The sequence below is a fragment of the Musca autumnalis genome, unplaced genomic scaffold (genome assembly GCF_047663935.1).
Source record: "Musca autumnalis isolate F117 unplaced genomic scaffold, ASM4766393v1 scaffold_5, whole genome shotgun sequence".
Taxonomy (NCBI): domain Eukaryota; kingdom Metazoa; phylum Arthropoda; class Insecta; order Diptera; family Muscidae; genus Musca; species Musca autumnalis.
In genome coordinates, this window is record NW_027412088.1 from 61,070,947 (window position 1) to 61,095,502 (window position 24,556).

General features: G+C 33.7%; 1 protein-coding gene across 13 annotated transcripts in view; it reads left to right on the forward strand.

Moving 5' to 3' along the window:
* Dh31-R (Diuretic hormone 31 Receptor) overlaps positions 1 to 24,556 on the forward strand; it is a 451,262-nt gene that overhangs the window by 103,323 nt on the left and 323,383 nt on the right. For 2 of the 13 annotated variants that reach the window (XM_073989152.1, XM_073989146.1), the window contains exon 3: positions 20,461 to 20,615. The exons of 10 other annotated variants lie outside the window; for them this stretch is intronic. The gene's annotated coding sequence lies outside the window, so the exon portion shown is untranslated. The remainder of the gene's footprint in view (positions 1 to 20,460; positions 20,616 to 24,556) is intronic. One more of the 13 variants, XM_073989147.1, reaches the window with a different exon arrangement.

Genomic DNA, 24,556 nt, shown 5'->3' on the forward strand with positions numbered 1-24,556 from the left:
AAAAAGAGGAAGAGGTAGAAGAGAACTGATCTGGCTGAAAAATATTCAAGACTGGACAGGCTACCAAGATGAAGGCAGTGTGATTTCGGCTGGAAGAAATAGAGAGCAGTTTATGCCTGAATAATCATTATAATATAAATATGAACTATATTAACACATTTATAATTCTATTGTATGATCGCTTATATCCGGATAACGGATTTGCAAATAAAGAAGAAGATTATTCCTCCCAAAATTCTTTAAAAGGTCCACGTTTATAGTCCTTTATTGTTCCTACCAAAATTCTTTAAAAATCCACGTGTATAGTCCTCTATTGGTCCTCCCAAAATTCTTCAAAAATATCCACGTTTATGGTTCTACCAAATTTTTTAAATATTCACGCTTATGGTCCTTCCAAAATTCTTTAAATACCAACTTTTAAGGACCTCTATTGGTCCCCACAACATTTTTTTTTAAAATCCACGTTTGTGGTTCTACCAATTTTTTTTTAAATATCCACGCTTATGGTCCTTCCAAAATTCTTTAAATATCAACTTTTAAGGACCTCTATTGGTCCTCCCAAAATTCTTTAAAAAATCCACGCTTATGGTCCTCTATTGGTCCTCACAAAATTAGTTAAAAAATCCACGTTTATGTTATTTTATTGGCCCTCCAAAGATTCATTAAAAAATCCGCGTTTATGGTATTTTCCTGGTACTCTAAAAATTCGTTACAAAATCCAAGTTTATGGTGTTTTATTAATTCTTAAAAAAATCACGTTTATGGCCTTTTATTGGTCCTCCAAAAATTCTTTAAAAAATCCACCTTTATGGTATTTTATTGGTCCTTCAAAATTTCTTCAAAAAATCCTCGTTTATGGTATTTTGTTGGTCCTCCAAAAATCCTTTAAAAAATCCACGTTTGTGGTATTTTATTGGTCCACGATTTTGATCCTCCAAAAATTCCTTAAAAAATCCACATTTTTGGTCCTCCAAAAATTCGTTAAAAAGTCCTCATTTTTGGTTCTCCAAAAATTCTTTAAAAAGTCCACATTTTTATGTCCTCCAAAAATTCTTTAAAAAGATCTCGTGTTTGGTCCTCCAAAAATTCTTAAAAAAATCCACGTTTTTGGTCTTTTGTTGGTCCTCCAAAAAACACTGTGCAACATTTTTAAGGTGATCTTGTGCAAACAATTCGAACTCAGGATTTTTTGAAAGTACAGATCCAAACGACAAGAAACCCTAGTTTGGTTTTGTTGTGTCAGATCCAGCTCGGATTTTATGGCCCCATCTAAACATGGTTAAATATTGAGTTTTTAAAGAAATTCGGGGCTATATCTCTGAAACCAATGCGAATCTTCTTCTGACCTCTGAAGCAAATTTGTAGATAAGGACAAGAACAAAATATTTGGGGAAACAATAAACTCGAAAAACTACATTTATTGCCTCAAATTTCAAAATATATGCAAAAAATACACAATTTTTATGCATTTCTCACCGTATCTCTAAAACCGTTAATTTTTTCTGAATATTTTCTTTTGCAAAAATATTCCCTGGAATGTTATACACAACTCTTCAGAACATGTCATTGTTGTAAAATGCCTCTATCCCGTTATTCTCAGTACATTTTTCAACGACGATTTAATAAAAATGCCAATAATGTAGTGAAATCCGAAATGCGAGCAAAAACTGTTGATGTGAACTGTGTTTGAAATACGTGTTGTAAAAGGTATGATGCAAAATACCACTTAAACAACAGGAAGTAAGCATTTTAGAGTTTCAGAATGTTCTAAAGAATTGTTGAGAACTTTATTTGGAAGATTTTTGCAAAAGGTTACTTGGTTCAACTCCCAATAGTTTAGCCGATACTGACCAGAATTTCAGCAATAATGTAAATTTTTCTATATTTTATAGATTTTGATGCCCTAGATGGAGTTTTCCTTATGCGGTTTTCTCAAAAGATAAGTTCTACTAGTTTAGGGCTACAATATTGCTAAAGGCAGCAATGCCAAATTCCTATTCGTTTCTGAGATAAAGGCCTGATAAATGCAAAAAAGTGTAGATTTAGCCCGATTTAGATGAGGCCATAAAATCCGAACTGGATCTGACAGGACAAAACCCTACTAGGGTTTTTATATTCTAAATATGTACTTTCAAAAAATGCATACGAGAAGTTGTTTGCATTTTCAGTGTTGCATAGTGAAATTTTAAAAATGTCCACGTTATTGGTCCTCCACAAATACTTTAAAAAATCCACGATTTTGGTCCTCCCAAAATTCTTAAAAAATCCAAGATTTTGGTCCTCCCAAAATTCTTAAAAAAATCCACTTGTTTTGCTTCTCCCAAAATTCTTTAAAAAGTCCACGTTTAGGGTCCTCCCAAAATTCTTTAAAAAGTCCACGTTTAGGGTCCTCCCAAAATTCTTTAAAAAGTCCACGTTTAGGGTCCTCCCAAAATTCTTTAAAAAAATCCAAGATTTTGGTCCTCCCAAAATTCTTTAAAAAAATCCAAGATTTTGGTCCTCCCAAAATTCTATAAAAGTCCACGTTTAGGGTCCCCCCAAAATTCTTTAAAAAGTCCACTTTAGGATCCTCCCAAAATCCTTTAAAAAGTCCACGTTTAGGGTCCTCCCAAAATTCTTAGAAAAAAATCCACGTTTCTAGTCCTGCATTTATGGTCTTCTAGTGGTCCTCATTCATTTCACTGAACTTCTCACAACTTTTTTCCGAAGAAATAGATTACATAGTTTCTACTTCTTGTTCTGCTACATTGCATGCATTTCTTATTGTTTATTAAATTCAATTAACCAATTATGCGTTACACTAGACATCGTAGGAATACTTTTTTCCTGTGAACTTGAAACATTTCTTTCTTGTCCAACATTGCTGAAGAGCCAACAGCAGCTGGAACCAGCTGGACAAGGGTGGTAGTAGTTGTTCCTACACCGGAGATGTTCACACTCTTCAATTTAACTGAAAACATCCATTAATTAAACATTTAATTTATTGCATTTTCATTTTGTATTTTTTTAATTCTCTACTTTACTTTTTCACTTACTCACTCAGCCAAAGACGGACCGACTGTCTGGCTGTCGATATGGCAGACACAACAATCTCGGCATTAGAAATTCGCATGGAAATGGTATCGATTTCGTTGTTGTTGTTGATGGTGTTCTATGCTGTCAGTAGCCAGTTGCCATTTTTCTATCACTGGCCGTAAATATTGAATTTGTAGAAAAACAAAATAAAAAATGAAAGAAAAGCTTTTAAATGGAAAAAATAGCCGCAAACAAATTTAAACAAAATGATGAAAATTAGAAAAATTAATGATTTGTTTTGAAACAATTTCAAAATAATGGTTTTCTATGAAAGACAAATATTTTCCAATTTCCAGTGGACTACCATGGAAAAACACTTTCCCATCAATTATAAAACAAATATTTGCAATGCAATGCATGGTTATTGGCAGTGGCCACCCAAAAGGCTTATGTCAGATATATTCTTTTTTTTTTTTTTTAAATAACTCTAAGCCTTTCATATTGGATAAGTGCATTACATTGCCAACAGAGAACCCCATTTGAAACGGTACTGCCCCTGCCACATATGAATTCAGTTCCAATCAATTCTTTCATAACAAATGAACCAGATTTTCCACAGCAGATTTAAACTGTTAACTTCAATGTACTTTTGCGTGTGTCGGTGATTTTCCACCGAAAAGTTAAGCTAAGGGGATTTTTGAAAAAAGAAACACACAAATCCAAATCTATGTTGACTGCCACTACCGCTCTTATTCCCCTATTGATCGCAAACATCAAAAACAATGCGAAAAAAGAATGTGGGGGTTCAATTAAGGCTCTTTACCACATGCCAAACAGCAACAACGTGACTAGAGATATTCCCAGATGATGACCAAGACGAAGGAAAAGCTGATGATGCCGTTGGTGCCTCTGGTACTGATGAAAAGTAAACTTAAGCATTCAACAATCTCAATCTGAACAAAACAAATAGCAAAACAGAAAACTGCAACTGAAGTACCAACGTCCTCATCACCTTAAATGGTCCATGCAGCATGAACAGCAACACCGCCACATCCACCTCCATCACCTTCAAAAGTGTCCGTAAAGCAAACCAAGCCACACCACAAAACAAGCATTGTGCCTTTGGCAGCAGAAGCCTCTCCCCACAACACAACAACCTCAGCCCCAGCCATTGAAATAGTATCAAAACAAATAAACCAAAACAAAACAACAGAAACATTCCTCCCAATGGACGACGATGGTGGACGTTGCACAGATAACTTGAACAGATGGGTGCATCATCGTCATTGTTGGCGGCAGTAGGTTAATGCTAGCGCGTAGAAATAAAAAAGCGGCCACATTGCAGACATAAGACGATGTCCATAACTGGTCCCCATTGAAATAGAGATGATAAATTAAATTAACTGTTTTTTATTCAGCCACTACGTGGTCTCTGCAAGGCTGATGCGCTCTATGGTGTACGGCACTTCAAGTTGGTCACTGTTTTTGCTGCAACAAAGAAATTGCAATTGAAATGAGGAAGAGATAACTAAATTATGAAATTTATGCAGGTTCATTGACAACATTACCTTGACTTGTATTGTGGGGGGTTTGAAAAAAATAAAATAATTGTATCCCTCCCTTCTTTCTATGAAAATGGACATACATATTCATTAACGTAGTGAAATTTAAAATGGGTTGCGTTAAACTCAGAAAAACTTCTCTACGGAATATAATGTCGAGAAGCAGTTTTTTAAAATATTATAAAATAAAATTTTTCTAATGGAAATTGTTATCGACGAGAAAAATTTTCTAAAGAAAATGGTTATCGACGAGAAAAATTTTCTAAAGAAAATGGTTATCGACGATAAAAATTTTCTAAAGAAAATTCCTATCGACGATAAAAATTTTCTAAAGAAAATTCCTATCGACGATAAAAATTTTCTAAAGAAAATTCCTATCGACGATAAAAATTTTCTAAAGAAAATTCCTATCGACGATAAAAATTTTCTAAAGAAAATTCCTATCGACGATAAAAATTTTCTAAAGAAAATTCCTATCGACGATAAAAATTTTCTAAAGAAAATTCCTATCGACGATAAAAATTTTCTAAAGAAAATTCCTATCGACGATAAAAATTTTCTAAAGAAAATTCCTATCGACGATAAAAATTTTCTAAAGAAAATTCCTATCGACGATAACAATTTTCTAAAGAAAATTCCTATCGACGATAACAATTTTCTAAAGAAAATTCCTATCGACGATAACAATTTTCTAAAGAAAATTCCTATCGACGATAACAATTTTCTAAAGAAAATTCCTATCGACGATAGAAATTTTCTAAAGAAAATTCTTATCGACGACAAACATTTTCTAAAGAAAATTCCTATCGACGATAAAAATTTTCTAAAAAAAATTCTTATCGACGATAAAAGTTTTCTAAAGAAAATTGTTATCGATGATAAAAAATTTCTAAAGAAAATTATTATCGACGATAAAAATTTTCTAAAGAATATTATTATGTTTTTCAAAATAGTCTGGCTTAATCCCATAGTCGTTGTTTTAATATTTTATTAAAACAACTTTAATTTATTAGTGGGAAAAAATTGGCGATGTTTACCAAGGGATAAGGCAGGGAAGACTTTAGTTTCAGATCTCGCCACAGATCTTCATCAGTTCCCTTGTTGCTTGTTTTTCAACAAGAAACTTTTTATACCCAAGTGTCAATTGCCCGCTCAAATAGATACGTGTGCAAAGAAACACTCTGATCGAGAATTTCTGTGGCACTACCTAACTCGAGCAAACGCTATTTTGCGCTGCCTTTGAAGTTATGAGTAGACATCGGATTTTGCATATTTGCATATTTTTTATTAATAAAGATACGAAAATTCTGATTGGACCAAAATTCGTTTTGAAGAAAACTGAATGCAATGACAGGCTCATATTTTTTATTTTTTTGCATATTTGCATATTTTGCATATGCACAAAATATGCAAAAAATATGCAAAATATGCAAAAAATATGCAAAATATGCAAAAAATATGCAAAATATGCAACTAATTTTTTTGACGAAAATCGTCAAATTAAATTTGGAAAGGCATCAAAAGGTGTTCCAAGTTAAGTTTATTGTCGTTAAACGTCGATTTCTTAACAGATTATTATGTTATTAATTATTATTCAGTCACAGCAATAAATCTGGACTAAAAGACTTAGAAAATTTCCTATAACCCAGCCTTCTTATTACAACATAAGTTGCTTTCTAATACAAATTTGTTCAAGAACTCAATCAGAAATGTCAAAATGAACGTATCCAAATATGTTGATAGTTTCTGCTCGGCCAAATTGTCTGACAGAATAACAAATGAGCTAGAAATTAAGACTAAAACAATATTGAATATTACATAACATCTTTCATATTTTACTAAAAACATATAACATATGAAAACATATACAGGGCAATCATGAAAATTTCCGTCCGAATTTTCCGCACGGAAAATAATTTAGAAAGTGAAACTCTTTTAAAATCAATATTTGTTAAAAGTTGAAAGCTACTAGATTCGCTTCATGATGGCATATTCTAGTCGAATCGACAAAAATATTCGCTTTTTGGGTATAAATATGGAAAAAAATTGTGAAATTTGGGAAAGGAAACAAATTATGCACGGAATTTTTATTCATGATTGCACTGATAACTATATTTTAATACCCTAAGGGTATTTTGTCTTAGTGAATGAGTTTGCAACATGCAAAAGGAAACGAAATAGACCCACAGTTCCTTTTGATGATCTGCATACATTCGCACTTATCCATCTGGTCAGGTCTTTTTGAAAACAAAGTACAGGTCACATTTATAGACCAATTCGCATAAAAATTGGAGATTTTTTGGCCCTAGGGCGATCCATGTTTATTTTGGTAAGAATCGATTCAGATTTGGATATTGCACCCATATATACAGTTTAATCTCGACAATCCCTACACCACAGGTTTCGTCCGGATTAACGAATAGTAAAGAAAATAAATTATTTTCTATGATTAAATAACTCGTGGTAGTTATATAATACTCTACGTGCTCTAAGTGTTGAAAATAGTGACATTTTTCTATACGACAATCCGGACATTTTTATTGGCATTGCCCGTATTTGTTCCTTTCCTTACTTTTTACCAATTTACCATGCGTTTTCTGTAATTTGGGAAATTGAGTCTTGTTCAATTTCACAAATTACAGAAAACGCCAATCAGATTGTGAAAGTAGAGCTAGAAATATGACGTTTTTAAAGTATACATCAGGATGTAAGCAAAACACGGGACAAGTGTGAAATTTCATTTTTTTGAAAATTAAGATTCCTTGAAATCTTTGCCTTTTAGGTGTATAGTGCCTTTGGCAACTTTAATGACAATATTGCGGCGAACATTTTTCTTAATATATTTATTTATATCCTAGACAACAAAACTAATGTGTTATAAAAGGTGTTATATCCTTGTACTCGATAATTTTTTCTAAATGTTGCTGAAACAATTTTTACAGCAACTCCTCCATTAAACAACTGTCCAAATTCGAAACATTTGTAATAATTAGTTCAAATTATCGAGTACACGGTCAGGTATAAGTTAATTAATTGTATATTTTCTTTTCGACTGTGTTATCAAAATTGTTTTCCTGTAGCAGGAATGAAAGAACTATTTTTTTTTTTTAGCATTCCAAATGCTTTTCTAGCAGAAATATGCGAGTGAATTTGCCATGTTAAAGATAATTCCAAGGGTTTGACTTATTTTACCACTACCACGCTATCGTGTGGTTTTTCTGAGTGATGTCATTTTGCACTAATCATTTGGTGTTCTTCGCATCAATTTTAACTATGTATATCCCACTTTAAATAAAACTTGTTGTTTTTAAAAAATTGAAAACAACAAAACCCGAGATTAAGCTGAAATTATTTTACAACAATAATAAATACACATCTCAACAAAACTGGCAAAAGTGAATCTAAAAATAATGCATTACTTTTCGCCGAGGAGTGAACATTTCCCAATTCTGCATTAAGCGGTTGTATACTTACAATATACATAAAAAATTATGTATTTTTAGTGCATTAAACTAAAACCATGTCATCAATATTAAAGCGGCAGTTAGAACATTTTTCCAAAGAAACTTTTTGACCACAAATATAGGACTAAACACTATAAAATATATTCAAATTTAATATGTGGATATTCAAAACGTATACTCCTGATTATAGTTATATTCCTGGAAATCCTGGAATCGTAAATGGTACTTTAGTACTTTTTCCCATTTTGCGCTAAAAAACGAACCATTTTTCAAAAAACTAGAAAAAATTGCGCTTTTATCTAAAGAAAAATAGCGATGACTAACTCTAGCTACTTTTTTTTTTGCTAGACAATTTTGGCCGATTACAAACTATCACCATATTTGGACATGTTGATTTTGACATTTCTGATTGAGTTTTTTAAATTTTTCCATTATCTATCTACATTTGTATAGACGGCAAATTATGTTGTAATAGAAATGCTGGGTTATTTGACATTTTCTCACCTTGTGAAAACGGATTTCAGTCTTGTTAGTCTAGATTTATTGCTGTGGCGGAATATCTGGAGAGTCTCAATAACATAATAACCCAGCAAAAATACTCATTACAAATTGGCCTACTTTCTCATTATTTAAACATGGGCATGTCATAGGGAGTAAGTACTTATTTTTTGGCCACTAAAAAGTAGATAAATAAGTAGTTACTCCCTGGTTACTTTAAGTCGTAACTACTTAATTAAGTATTTTTTTATTTACTTTTAAGTGCCAAAAAATAAGTACTTACTCCCTATGACATGCACATGTTAAAATAATGAGAAAGTAGGCCAATTTGTAATGAGTATTTTTGCTGGGAATCTGGAAAAAACTATGTTAAACGTCAAAAAACTTAATTTAGAATGCTTATTTGATGATTTTCTAAATTTAATTGACGATTTTTGTCAAAAAAATACTTGCATATTTAGCATATTTTTTGCATATTTTGCATATTTTTTGCATATATTTTGCATATTTTTTGCATATATTTTGCATATTTTTTGCATATTTTTTGCATATTTTTGATATGACCCCAAATATCGAAAAATTGACCCTCAAAACGCCTAGATCCAAAATTTGAGTCCAATCGGATAAGAAATAAAAAACATGCTAAAATCCGATGTCTAGTTATGAGTTTGGCTTTGAACGCTAACACGCCGTGACAACATTTTTGATATGTTTTCAAGGACGTGGGTTCAAATCCCATACGGACTCAGCCTGTTTTTTTATTTTTTGAAATTATGCCAGTTATTTTTTCTTTTATCGTTTAGAGTTAAGCTTGATGATCGGAAATTTTTTGCAAGTGAAAAAGGAAAACCAATGACTCGAACCCACACAGTCACCAAATTACGTTACCTGGTTTCGCTGTTGGTTAAGCAGCCCTGTTATCACCGAGAAAATTTTTCTAACAAAAATTGTTATCGACGAGAAAAATGTTCTAACGAAAATTGTTATCGACGAGAAAGATTTTCTAACAAAAATTGTTATCGGCGAGAAAAATTTTCTAACGAAAATTGTTATCGACGATACAAAATTTTTCTAAAGAAAATTGGAAGGAAGAATATGTCTATGGAATTTTTTTTACATCGATAAAAACTTTCTGTATAAATTTTTTCGCATCGATAACAATTTTCTGTAGGAAACCTGGAAAGGACCTCAAAAGATATCCAGTCTCAAACTCAAATCGTCTCATATCTATAGGAGTTTTAAAAAAGACATATATGAGTAGAACACCTTCAAATGGAAATAACTGAAAGAACTTTATCATAATTAAAATATTCCATAGAAATTTTTTAATATCGATAAAAAATTTCCATAAAAATTTTTTGAATTCTCCCTCGAAATTTTTCATCACCTTTAAAAATGTTCTGTCGATATTTTTATCATTTCTAAATATTTAGAGCATCGATAAAAAAATGTATATATTTATATAGAAATTTTTTATTATCGTTAAAATTTTTTACTACCAATAAAATCTTTACATTGAAATTTTTATTATCGACACAAATCTTCCATAAAAATTTTTATTTTTGGGCATTTTTTTTATCATCGATAAACATTTCTTATAGAATTTTTTATTATTTATAATTATTTATAAATTTATAATTATTTATAAATTTTTTAATATCAACAATTTTTTATTAATGACAAAAATTTTCTATAGAAATTGTCTCCATAGATAATAATTTTCTTTAGAAAATTTTAATTTTTTTTAGAATAATGTTATCAATAGTCTAAATCCATTTAATCGATAAGATTTTATTATAGATAAATATTTTTATCGAATTTTTTTAATTATCGAAAAAAATATCTGTAGAAATTTTTGAATATCGATAAACATTTTCTATTGATATATTTCATTATCTATAAATTTCTAAATAAATTTTACATTATTCATTAAAACGTTTATATAGACCTTCGATAATAAAACATTTCTATAGAAAATATTTATAATATAATAATAACAAGTGAAAAAGGCTATAGTCGGTACGCCACTACCTCTGTGCATAACCTTTTCACTCGAAAACATTTCTTTTAGGGAGATACGAAAATTTGATTGCAGAAAAAGGGATGCATTACCGACTATTGCGATATCTATATTATTTGACCACCTACGCCAACCTACTTTGCATAATTTTAAAGATGGGATTTTCTAATTTGAAAGTCAGGCTTTGCTTTTAGAAGGTCCCCAAACCAAAGGTGTGATATCCGTCATTATTATTAAAATCGCAAAAATCAAAAGTTGGGTTCTATTTGCGACTATTACGATATCTTCGTTGTTTGACCACCTACGACATTCTACGTTACATCGTTGTAAAGGTGATATTTTCTACTTTCATTGCCAGGCTTTTATATACCCTTTATAGGCGCTGAGATATTTGCTTTGGAATAAAATGTTGACTTTTTCTCCAAATAAATTTTTTGCTCATTCCGACCCATAAATATTATCCGACCATCACCAAAATCAATAGGCTTCTTCATCTTTGAGACCCCCATTAATCCTCAAAAGTTCGTGACGATTCGAACAAAATTGCGACCTGTAGCGTGATTTCCAAAAAATGGGTAAATGGGATCTATCACCGATTATTACGATATCTCCGTTATTCGGACACCTACGCCGACCGAGTTTGCATCATTGTAAAGATAGAATCTTTTACTTTCATAGTCAGGCTTTGCTTTTAGAAAGTCCCAAACCAAATCTGTGATATTCGTCATTATAATTAAAATCGCAAACATGAAAATTTGGGCTTTATTTGCGACTATTGCGATATCTTCGTTGTTTGATCACCTACGAGAACTTATTATCATTGTCAGGTCTTGCTTTTGGTATACCTCATATAGAAGCTGAGATATTCGCTTTGGAAGAAAACGTTGTATTTTTATCCACATAAGTTTTTTGCCCATTCCGACCCCTGAATATTATCCGACCATCACCAAAATCAATAGGCTTCTTCCCCTCCGGGACCCTCATCAACACCCAAAATTTCGTGACGATCCGATCAAAATTGCGACCTGTAGCGTGATTATAAGGTTTAGATGGACAGGCGGACAGACGGACGGACGGACTGACGGACGGACACACATAGCCATATCGACTCAGCTCGTCGAGACATTCATTTTGGTATATATAAGTATGGGTCTACGATTATTTCGATGCGTTACAAACTTTTTGGCCAAAACCAACTTATACCCAGATAGCATTTGGAAGACTGTTTTTTCAAAAATCACATTGCGGAGTCTTTTTAGAGTCCTTTTGGTGATCAAAAACTGATTGAGTCGCTTGTATGATCAGAACAGGACTCGAAAGTGACTCCCTGTAGTGATTAAAAAAAATACAATATATAATACAACAACAAATGTGTAGCAATCACAAATAAATCATTGATGTGTTTAAAATGTGACCATTTTTTTTATTTAATGTCACATATTAAAAATGCTTAATCAAAAAAGGGTCATGCAGGTGTTTGAAAAGTGATTATAATTATGTATCTTCTGATCATATTTTGAACTGTTAGGTGATTAAAATCTGATTGTTTTGTTTTATTTTTGTTTGATTGTAAATAATTCTCATATACACTTTCTACAAAACTTTGATATAAATGTAACGTATAATATTAAAGGTACAGACAAACACAACACAACAGGTTTTGCCAAGTCAAATGAAGAAGCAGTATACTAACCACCGCGCAACATAAAGGATAATTAAAAGACATAACAAAGCAGAAAAGACAACAAAACAAAGGAAAAAAACAAAAAAGAATAAAAAGAAAATTCTTTTAATTTATTTCGTCTAATAAAATGACTCCATAAAGACTCATAAATGATTATAAACATGACTCTAAAAAGACTCGAAAAGGTTTCCAAATTAATCAACAAAACACCAAAAAATGATTGAAATACGACTCGAAAAAGACTTTATATACCATCAGAAAATGGGCAAAAATGACTCGAAACTAATGCAGAGGAAGACTCATTTGTGATTTGTTTAGAAGAGTCGCCTGAGGTTACGTTTTCCTCCCGACAAAGGAGTAATTTATGATCAGAAAATGAGCTCATATTCCAGCTTTTTAATCGTGCAGTCGGATCAAAAAAGACTCGAATTTGATTAAAAATTTCAAAAAAGGCTGGCTGGGTAATACCCTCCCCACATAGTGGTGTAGGGTATAAAAAGTTATCGATAAATTGAAATTAGAAAAATTAATTTTTTTTTAAAAATTGAAAAATTTCTAATGGAAATATTTATCGTTAATGCGAATTTTCTATATTGTCAATGAGGATTAATTCTACAGAAAGTTTTATATATTGAAAATTGATAAAAATTTCTATAAAAAGTTTTTATAAATAATTGAAAAAAAATCTATAGAACATTTTTTTCGATAATGAAACAAAACAATTTATTTGGAATAAATCCAGAAAATTGATAAAAAAAATTTTAAAGGAAATTGAAAGAAGTTCTATAGAAAATTTTTATGTTTATCAACACATAGACAGTTTTTATCTGTAATAAATAAATTCTATAGAAAATTTTTAAAGATAATTAAAAAATTTCTATAGAAAATTTTTGTCGATAATAATAATTTTCTGCAGATTTTTTTTTGATTAAAAAAGCTGTTATTATCGATTTATATTTTCTAAAGAATATTTTCACTGACAAGTTTTTACATATAGATAATTTATTTGAAATTAATAATTCTATAGAAAATTATTATCGATAATAATTTTTTTAGAATTTTTTTAGATAATACAATTTTATCCATAATAACAATATTCTTAATAGAAAACTTTTATCGATAATAAAAAGTCTGTAGAAAACTTTTATCGATAATAAAAAATGTATTGAAAATTTTTATCGAATTGTTTTATATTCTATAGAAAATTTGTATAGATGATAAAAAACTTTAATAGAAAAAAATTTTATCCATAGTAAAAAAATGTTTATCGATTATATAACATTTTATATAATTTTTTCTATATAATTTGTTATTGTTGCTAAAAAATTGCGATAGCAAATTTTTATAGATCATGAAAAATTTATAAAATTTCTGTCGAATGTTTTTATGAACTTCTACTTTAAGAACATCTATACATAGTATATTTCTTAAGGAGTTCCTTTTGAGGTTTATTACAGATAGAAGTTTTTTGAAGGTTTTGTATAGATAGGAGATACTACCTACACACGTATAGAATCTGTTAAGGTCTTCTAGAGATGGGATACATTTTAAGTTCTTCTATAGATAGTAGTACTTTTGAGGTCTTTTTTATATATAGAAGACCTTTTAAAGATTTCTATAAATGCGAGACCTGTTAAGGACTCCTATAGATATAGGAGGGTTTTTGAGGTGTTTTCCAGTGGTGCGATTCTGTAACTAGTTAACGACAGAAATACTGATAATTAACGATAACTTGAAAGTTTTATTTGCTTATAATTTCGATAATTAACGAAATTTGTCAGTAAGTTACCGACCAAAGTGTTAACTAACGATACCGCAAGTGTTAACTTTTATTCCAAATTTTCATTCAAAAATTATGCTTTTTAATTTTATCGATTTTTGTCGGTAACGGCAAAAAAGTTATAGAATCCCACTAGATATGAGACTTTTTAAGATCTTCTATAGATGGCATACCTTTTAAGATCTTCTACAGATAGATGGTCTATTGACGCCTTCTACAAATATGAGACCTAATGGGGCCTTCAGTAAACAGGAGACCATTACAGCCCTTCGGTAGTTAGAAGTCCTTTTGAAGTTTTCTATTGATATGGCACCTGTAAGGTATTCTATTGATAACAGACCTTTTGAAGTCTTCTATACATACGAGAGCTTCTGAGGTCTTCCTCTTTTCTTCTCTTTTAGGATCGTATGTAGATAGGACACTTTTGAGACATTCTATAGATATGATACCTTTTGAGTTTTTCATTCTCTAGAAGACCTTTTGTGATTTTCTGTACATTGGAGATCTTTTAATGTCTTTGTTCACTAAGAACCTTTTGAAGCTGAATATCTTACCATATTCATATTCTTCATATGCTGTAGTGATCTTCTGATGTTTGCATACCATTCCTATGAGCCATTAGATTTTGCAGGAATAAATAACTAGCTGAGAAAATATTATAGCCCGTCAAACTGCAACTCCTTGGATGGATGGAATCACTTATTCCCCATATAGCCGCCGCCAAGTCCAGTAAACTGTTCCTTGTTTGTGAAAAGTGACAATGTCATACACGGTTGTTAATTGGAATTTAACAAGCTTCAAATCAGCAACTAATGAGACATGGTCATATTTTACTTAGACTATGGGGAACACAAAAAAAAAAATAGATTAGTGCAACAGAATGTGAGTGAGTGCTGAGGGACTTAAAAGAAAGTATATTTGCCGCACATGTAATTAACGACGTAACATATTGCCTTTTTCATAAGTTGTCGTCGCTGTTGTTGTTGTAGTTATTGTATGTTTGCGGGAAAATTATTATCATTGGGATATATTGATATTGGTAGCTGTGGAATCATAAATTTCGCAGTGAAAAATGTGGTGAAAGAATTTTAATTAGATGGGAGTTTTTTTGTGGCCTTCTTTTTGGGTTCAATGTCTGGTGGTAGGTGAAAATTGAAATTGATTTGAAATTGTGAAGGGTTTCGAATGGATTACTCAAAGAATTACTTAATGGCCCTGTTAAAGTCTTCTTGAATAAAGATGGTAGACCTTTTGACGTCTTCTTTAGATAGGAGACCTCAATAGTTTTCAATAGATGGGAGACCTTTTGAGGTCCTTTATAGCTAGGAGTCTTTTTGAGGTATTCTATGGAGTCCTTTTGACATCTTCAGTAAAGGATACCTATTTTAGGTTATTGTTGGACATTGGATTTTTGCATGTTTTTGAAAATTATAATGCAAATAATTCGTTTATTAAACAATTGAAACAGGAGCTTTGTGCGTATTATTGATTATTTTCAATATGGCATCGAATTTCTGTCTTTGGAACTATAATAATTGGTTGTAATTTCAAAAATATGCAAAAATACGATGTCTAGTTATCGTATAGACCAAAGACCTGTTGAGGTCTTCCATAGATAGGAGACCTTTCGGGACCTTCTAGAGATAGTAGAGCCGTTGCGGTCGGTCTCCTATAGATAGGCAATCTTTTAAACGTTCCTTTAGATAGTAGACCTAGGAGGCTTTTTATGAACTTTTATAGATAGAATACCAATATATGTATATGAGATCTTTGGAGGTCTTCAATAGATAGAAGAACCGTTTAGCTCTTCTATAGCTATACAATTTTAAAGCTCTCCTTTAGAAAGGATCATTTTTGAGGTTTTTTATAAAAAGGAGACTTTTGTGAGGGGTTATATAGTCAAGATACATTTTATGGACTCTTACAGAAAGAATAACTATAGATATGAGACCTGTGGAGGTCTTCTACAGATAGAAGAATCGTTGAAATTGTATGTAGTAAGATACTTTTTATGCCTTTTAAAAGAGAGAGAGGGAGAGAGAGAGAAGACCCTTTGAGGTCTTCTGTATAAAGAAGACCCTTTGAGATCTTTTATATAGATGACGCTGAGTTCTTCTAGAGATAGAATAATCATTGACGTCTTCAATAAATGAATGCACCTTTAAGGTCGTTTATATATTGAAGATCGCCCGAGGTACGTTTTGAGGCAGGTATGCTAACTGTTCCGAGGTAAAGCTGGCAAACTAACGATAGTCTGACTATCGGTTTGATCGCTGTCGTAAAGTTTTCTTCATATCGGACTCCAAAGCAATTGTGATAACCCAATTGTGATAACCCAAACAACATGTTTTAGTGACCGATGTAACCTTTGTTTTACGACAGCAATCAAAACGATAGTCAGACTATCGATAGTTTGCCAGCTCTAAGCCACATACGCACCATAGGTCTGTAGTGATTTTTACCTTAAAACAGTTGACATTCCTGTTAAACAGTGGTTTATGTACGTCAAAATCACCACAACTAGCGGGAAAACCACAAACTTGGTACTCAACAGAATGGAGTTCCTTTCAGGTCGAGGTCTTCTATAGAGAAATTACCCTTTAGAGGCGACAATTTGAAATCATCTATAGACCTGTGAGCTCATCTTTAAAAAGACAGCCTTTGAAGTCTTCTACAGATTGAAGTGCCATTTAGGTCGTATGTAGTTTGCAGATCGAAGTCTTCTATAGGGAGAAGATTATTCCAATCTTTTCATGAAAAGAGGTCTCTTCTATAGATAGAAGAACCGATGAGGTCATCAATAGAGAGACGTCCTTTTTAGAAGACCATTCGAAGTCTTTTATGAGGAGATGATTTTCTTATAGGGAGAAGATCTTTTGAGATTGTAGAAGTCTTTTTTTTTTCTTCTATAAAAAGTCCTTCTGCGGGCTATAGGAATACCTTCTAGGAGGTCTATCAGAAGACCTCCTTTCCTTTATAAGAAGACTTTTTGGTCTATATAAAAATAGCTTCTGATCTTCTCTAAAAAAGCGCCATGGTCGTCTATAAGAAGATCTCCTGGTCTTTAATAGGAAAACATTCTGGTCTCCCCGATATTTTACAAGAAGACCTTATATAAGAAGACTCTCTGGTTTTCTTTAAGAAGACCTTCTGTTCTTATATAAGATGACCTTTTGATTTTCTTTAAGAAGACCTTCTGATCTTCTTTAAGAAGACCTTTGGTCTTCTTTACGAGGACCTTCTGACCCTCAGTAAGAAGACCTTCTGGTCTTATATATAGGAAGAACTTCTGGTCTTCTTTAAGAGGACCTTGTGGTCTTCTTTAAGAGGACCTTCTGATCCTCTGTAAGAAGACCTTCTTCTGCTCTTCTTTGAGAGGACCTTCTGGTCTTCTGTAAGAAGACCTTGTTCTATATAAGAAGACCTTCTTGTCTTCTTTGAGAGGACCTTCTGGTCTTCTGTATGAACACTTTCTTCTGGTCCTCTGTAAGAAGACCTTCTAGTCTTCTATAAGAAGACCTACTTGTCTTGTGCAAGGAAGGCTTCTAGTCTTCTACAATAAGACCTTCTGGACTTCTATAAGAAGACCTTCTGGTCCTCTGCAAGAAGACCTACTTGTCTTGTGCAAGAAAGCCTTCTAGTCTTCTATAAGAAGACCTTCTGGTCCTCTGTAAGAAGACTTTCTAGTCTTCGTTAAGAGGAACCTTTGGTCTTCTTTAAGAGGACCTTCTGGTCTTCTTTAAGAAGACCTCCTGATCCTCTGTAAGAAGACTTTCTGGTCCTCTGTAAGAAGACCTACTTGTCTTGTGCAAGAAAGCCTTCTAGTCTTCTGTAAGAATACCTTCTGGACTTCTATAAGAACACCTTATGGTAAACCTTTTTAAGAAGACCTCCTGGTCTTATATAAGAAGACCTCCTGGTCTTATATAAGAAGACCTCCTGGTCTTCTTTATGAAGACCTTCTGGTCTTCTTTGAGAGGACCTTCTGGTCTTCTGTAAGAACACTTTCTTCTGGTCCTCTGTAAGAAGACCTTCTAGTCTTCTATAAGAAGACCTACTTGTCTTGTGCAAGGAAGGCTTCTAGTCTTCTATAATAAGACCTTCTGGACTTCTATAAGAAGACCTTCTGGTCCTCTGTAAGAAGACTTTCTAGTCTTCGTTAAGAGGACCGTTTGGTCTTCTTTAAGAGGACCTTCTGGTCTTCTTTAAGAAGACCTCCGGATCCTCTGTAAGAAGACTTTCTGGTCCTCTGTAAGAAGACCTACTTGTCTTGTGCAAGAAAGCCTTCTAGTCTTCTGTAAGAATACCTTCTGGACTTCTATAAGAACACCTTATGGTAAACCTTTTTAGAAGACCTCCTGGTCTTATATAAGAAGACCTCCTGGTCTTATATAAGAAGACCTCCTGGTCTTCTTTAAGAAGACCTTCTGGTCTTCTATAAGTAGACTTTCTAGTCTTCTATAATATGACTTTCTTGTCTTCTATAAGAAGAGCTTCTTGTCTTCTGTAAGGAGACCTTTTAATCTTGTTTCAGAAGGCCTACTGGACTTATATAAGAAGACCTTTGTCCTGGTCTTCTATATGAAGACGTCCTGGTTCATTTATAAGAAGATCCTTTGGTCTTTATAAAAACCTTCTGATCTTCTCTAAAAACTCGTCCTGGTCTTCTATAAGATGATCTTCGTCCTGGTCATCTATAAAATGATCTTCGTCCTGGTCATCTATAAGAATACCTTCTGATCTTCTCTAAGAAGACCTTTGTCCTAGTATTCTATAAAAAGACATTCGTCCTGCTATTCTATAAGAAGAAGTCCTTGTCATTTATAAGAAGACCTATTGGTCTCTATAAAAAGACCTCCTGATCTTCTCTAAAAAGGCCTCCTGGTCTTCTATAAGAAGGCCTCCTAGTCTTCTATAAGAAGACCCACAGACCATCCTTCGAGAAGAGAACATCCTGCTCTTATGTAGGAATACATCTTGATCTTCTACAAGAGGGCCTCCTTGTCTTTTATAAGAAGACTTTCTGGTCTTCTATACGAAGAAATAAGATGTAAAAATATTACCCTTCTATAAATAGTAGACCTTTGAAGTCCTCTATATAGAGACGTCCTAGTTAGAAAATATTTCGAAGCCCATTATGAGAAGAAGACCTTTTGTGTGTTTTATAGAAAGGCAACCTTTTCATGACTTCTGTATATAGAATACCCGTTTGCTTCATTTTTATAAAAATCGACGCCTCAGTCAATGTTGTTATTGTTGATCATTTTAAATGAGGTACCTCAATTACATTACAACATATGGAGATTATAAATCAGTTTAAGGTAATTCATACATACAAGACATACATACATGGTTACAACCATGTTAAAAACCGGCCCGCCCGCCATAAGCAATTTTTCAGCACAGCATGTTAAATATATTCCCACATTCGTAACTAAATGCTTATTGAATTGTCTGTGATTGTTGTTGTTGTTCCTGTTATTGGATGATTTCTTATTGAATTGCAGTTTTATTGCCAGAAGATAAACTGCACTTGTTCGATTGCCAAGATTTTCTTCTGCTGTTGAATTTTATCTCTGGTTTTCCTACGCATCATTCTCCTCTGCTGGCAATCGAAATCTGACCAGTTTGCCAAGTTAGAGAAGCTATTCCCATCATCATCGTCGGCATCATCCTCAACTCAACGTTGTTGTCATCATCGTACAAGAAATGACATTGCACTGTCACGGTTGTCTTCAGTGTCATTAACTGGTGACAGTTGCAAAAACGATTTGTCATCATTGGACATAATAAAATTGATGAGTTTGTTATACGCCGCCGTCGTCATCGTCGCCGCTGGTGCTTTGAAGACTCAGAAAATGGAATTGAAATTGTTTTGGTGCTGAGTGATCAATTTGATTGTCCAGATTTCTTGATTAATGGAATAATTGCAATGGTAAAGGGATATTTTCTATGTACAGGAGTTTAATTATTAAAAAGAAACGACCGAAGACATACTGCTCTATTATTTCCCATAAAATCCTAACAGCTATTAACACTACTTATTTTTTACTGAAAATTTTCACATGAAATTTTTCATGAAAAAATCATAGATTTGCACCTTGTTGAAGTGTCAAACATCCAAAGCAAAGAATTACACCCCCACATTGTTAACATCATATGAACAATGCCGAACAACAATATATGCAATGTATATTTTATTTTGCACCTCTCCTTTTAACTTACTGTAAAACGAAAGAGGACGTTGTGCCCTCTCTCTCGTTCCATCTCTCTTCCTACCTGATTAAAAGTCCTTTGCAATTCAACATTCTGTTGTGTCCATGCATATTTTATCTTAAATACATGAGCTCTTTTTTCCTCACTTGTTCTTTCATGTAAAAATCCATAGATTTTTTTTTCATATTTCAACATTTTGTTGGTTTGACTTTGTGTTCCAGCTAGCCAGAGGATGGACGACACTTCTTCTTCTTCCTCTGTTTGCAAAAATAAGTAAAAACGAAACAACATAAACCACAAAGGTACAGATGACCACAATCGAGACCCACATTGCATGTCTGAGGTGTGTGCCAAAATGTTGTAGATAAGTCACGTGGTAAGTCAACACTTATTTTTGTATGCAAGTACTTTTTTTTATATGCATATGTGTATGTAAGGTCCACCAGAGGATAAACATAGCTTTGGGATGTATGTACTTCGATACAATGTGCATTATATGGGGTATTTCGTAAGTTATATAAAACTGTAGTTTTTTTTTTTTGAAGTGTTTGACCTCATATCGCAACAGTTTGGAATATGATTCATGGTAGCTTACACACAAAAAATTGGTCTGTAGAAGTTTGTTCAGTTGGACATATGAAGATCGCTTCCTAAAGCCATGATGAGGCACACTGAGGCAGTCCTCAGATCGGTCAAATGCTTCATTAGAGACCAACAGGTTTTTTTAGTCAGCACTCTAAGTTCTGTAGCCAATTTTTTTCATAGGCGATAAAGATTACCTTAGGGAAGAGCTTTACGTTCCTTAATAGATGAGCTTTAAGACTTCGAATAGAAGAGATTTAGGTATTGTTGAAGAAGAAAATTCTATAAGAAGAGTTACATGCCTTCTACAAGGACACATACTGGTCTTCCATAAAAAGACCTCTAGTCTTACAAAATAAGACTTTGTGGTCTTATATAAGAAGACCTCCAGGTCTTCAATAAGAAGACCTCCTACTCTTTTGTAAGAAGTCATGCTGGTCTACTATGAGAAGCCTCCTGTTTTTCTATCTGAAGATCTGCCAGTTTTCTATTAGAAGACTTCATAGTTTTTATAAATATACTTCTTATTCTTTTATAAGAAGTCCAAAAGAAGACCTTCTGGTTATATAAGACAACGTCCTGATCTTCTCTAAAAAGGCCTGCAGGTTATCGATAAGAAAACCTCCTTTTATTTTAAAGGAAAAGTATAAGAATACCTCCTGGGTTTCTATAACAAGACCTTCTGGCCTTTAGTCAGAAGATTTTCTGGTCTTCAATTAGAAGATTTCCTGGCTTTTTATGAGAAGACCTCCAGAAGACCTACCGGTTACCTTTAAGAAGACTTCCTGGTCTTCTATAAATATACTTTTTATTCTTTTATAAGAAGTCCAAAAGAAGACCTTCTGGTTATATAAGACAACGTCCTGATCTTCTATAAGAAGACTTCCTGGTCTTTCATAAGAAGACCTCCTGGTCTTCAATAGGAAGACCTTCCGGTCTTCAATAGGAAGACCTTCCGGTCTTCAATAGGAAGACCTTCCGGTCTTCAATAGAAAGACCTACCGGTCTTCAATAGGAAGATCTCCTGGTCTTCAATAGGAAGATCTCTTGATCTTCAATAGGAAGACCTCCTGTCTTCAATAAAAATACTTCCTGGTCTTCTATGAGAAGACCTCTTGGTCTTCTATGAGAAGACCTCTTGGTCTTCTATGAGAAGACCTCTTGGTCTTCTATGAGAAGACCTCCTGGTCTTCTACAAGAGGACCTCCTGGTATTTTATAAGATGACCCCCTGGTATTCTATAAGCAGACCTCCTGGTCTTCAATAGGAAGACCTCCTGTCTTCAATAAAAATACCTCATGGTCTTCTATGAGAAAACCTCTTGGCCTTCAAAGAGAAGACCTCCTGGCGTTCTGTGAGAAGACCTGCTGGTCTTCTATGAGAAGACCACCGTGCCTTCCATGAGAAATCCTGGTGGACTTCCATGAGAAAACGTCTGGTCCTCTATAATAGACCTCGTGGTCTACAATAATCAGACGTCCTGCTTTTTTATATGAGATCCCTTGGTCTTCTATAATAGGACGTCCTGGTCGTCTTTAAAAGAACTCCTGGTCTTACATGAGAAGGTCGTCTAGTCTTTTTTTTAAAAAACCTCCTGGTCTTTCGTAAGAAGACCTCCTGGTCTTCTATAAGAAGACCTCATTGTCTTCTATAAGAAGACGTCCTGGTCTTCTATAAGAACAACTCATGGTCATCTATAAGAAGACCTTCTGGTCTTCAAAAAAAGGCCTCTTGGCATTTTAAAGGAGACCTCCTGGTATTCTATAAATATACTTTTTATTCCTTTATAAGAAGCCCAAAAGAAGACCTTCTGATTATATAGACGACCTCCTGGTCTTCTATTTGAAGATCTTCTTGTCTTCTATAAGGAGACCTTCTTGTATTCTAAAAGAAGACCTTCTGGTTTTCTACAAAAATACCTCTTGGCCATCTAAATGATACCTCCCGGTCTTTTAAAAGAAAACCTTTTGTTCTTTTAAAAGAAAACCTCCTGGTCTTCTGCAGGAAGACCTCCTGGTATTTCATAAGAGGACTTCCTGGTTTTCTATAAGCAGACCTCCTGGTCTTCCACTAGAAGACCTTCTGGTCTTGTATAAGAAGGCCTTCTGGTCTTCTATAGGAACCAGAGTTCGAAAATAAACAGTACACTAACATAGTGTACCGCTCCGAGAACAGTATCACTAAAATATTTTTAGCGTTAGTGTTCCGGAACACAAACACTAAAAAATATTTTAGTGATACTGTTCCGGAGCACAACGAAAAACGTAGTGTACCACATTTTGGTACACTAAAAACGTTGGGTACCGCAGTCGGAACACTAAAAACCGTAGTGCTCCGCAGTCGGAGCACTAAAAATCGTAGTGCTCCGCAGTCGGAACACTAAAAATCGTAGTGTTCCGCAGTCGGAGCACTAAAAAATCGTAGTGTACCACATGTCGGAACACTAAAAAATAACGTAATGATAATGTACCACACACGAGTTTATTATGATTTGGGAGGAAAATTAAATATTTATAATTTTTGAATTAAGTACAAATTAAGACATAACAAGTAAAAAAGTATCAGTCGGCTTGGCCGACAGAGATATACCCTCAGCCTGTGTATATTGAAACAATTTTTTCCCAAAAAAAAACGCATGTATTTAGGGAATTTTGGGCGTTTGAACTGACAAAAATGTTGATTAGGATTAGAGATCAAAAGTTTTGCGGAGGAGATACTAAAAAGAATGGATCTCCAGCCACTACATATGGTACCATAGGGGTTTTTTACAGCTTCAGGGATGTTTGCTCAAGAAGTATGGACTTGCCCCTGAAACAACTTTTACCATCGCAATTGAGGCAGCGAATGCAAGTTGCTTCAACAAAAATCAAAGTGATTCGAAAGCAGGTCTTAAAGTGAACATGTATCCGAAATTTTGTGTGGGAGGTACCGGATGGAGTGGACAAATATAGTCCATATTTGAACCTGATCTATATCTGGTAGGTATATTAAGATATGTAAAGTATGGTCCAATTCGGCCACTCTCTTCAAGAGTTATCGTACGCACAATTTTACCGAACATTATTGAACTTTTGTGGGGGAGGTACCTGAAGGAGTGGACCGATATGGCTTATCTTCGAACTTAAACTATGTTTGGACAAAATATTACTAAGACCAAACTTTGGACCGAATCGGCAGACCTGTTCGAGAGTTATTTTGCCCTCCAACCTCCTCACACGGTGTCATAGGGGTTTTTTGCAACTTTCAGGCTATTTTCTCAGGAAGTATGGACTTGCCCCTGATGAAACTTATACCGTCGTATGGAGGGCAGTGAATACAAGTTGCTAAAGCAAAAATCAAAGCGATTCGAGAGATGGTCCTAAACTGAACTTTTCCAAATTTTTGTGTGGGAGGTACCCGACGGAGTGGACCAATTGAGTCCATATTAAAACCTGATCTAAGTCTAGTACACGCTCCACGATGGGCAAAGTATGGACCATATCGGTTACTCCCTTCAAGAGTTATCGTGCGCACAAATTTTACGAACATTTTCGAACTTTTGTGGGGGAGGTACCGGAAGGAGTGGACCGATATAGCTCATCTTCGAACTTAAACTAAGTTTGGGCAAAATATTACGAAAGCCAAAATTTGAACCGAATCGGTTCATCCGTTCGAGAGTTATCGTGCGCTCCAGCCAGCCAGACAGACAGACGGACGGACATTGCTCAATCGACTCCAAATTGTCTGAAACACATT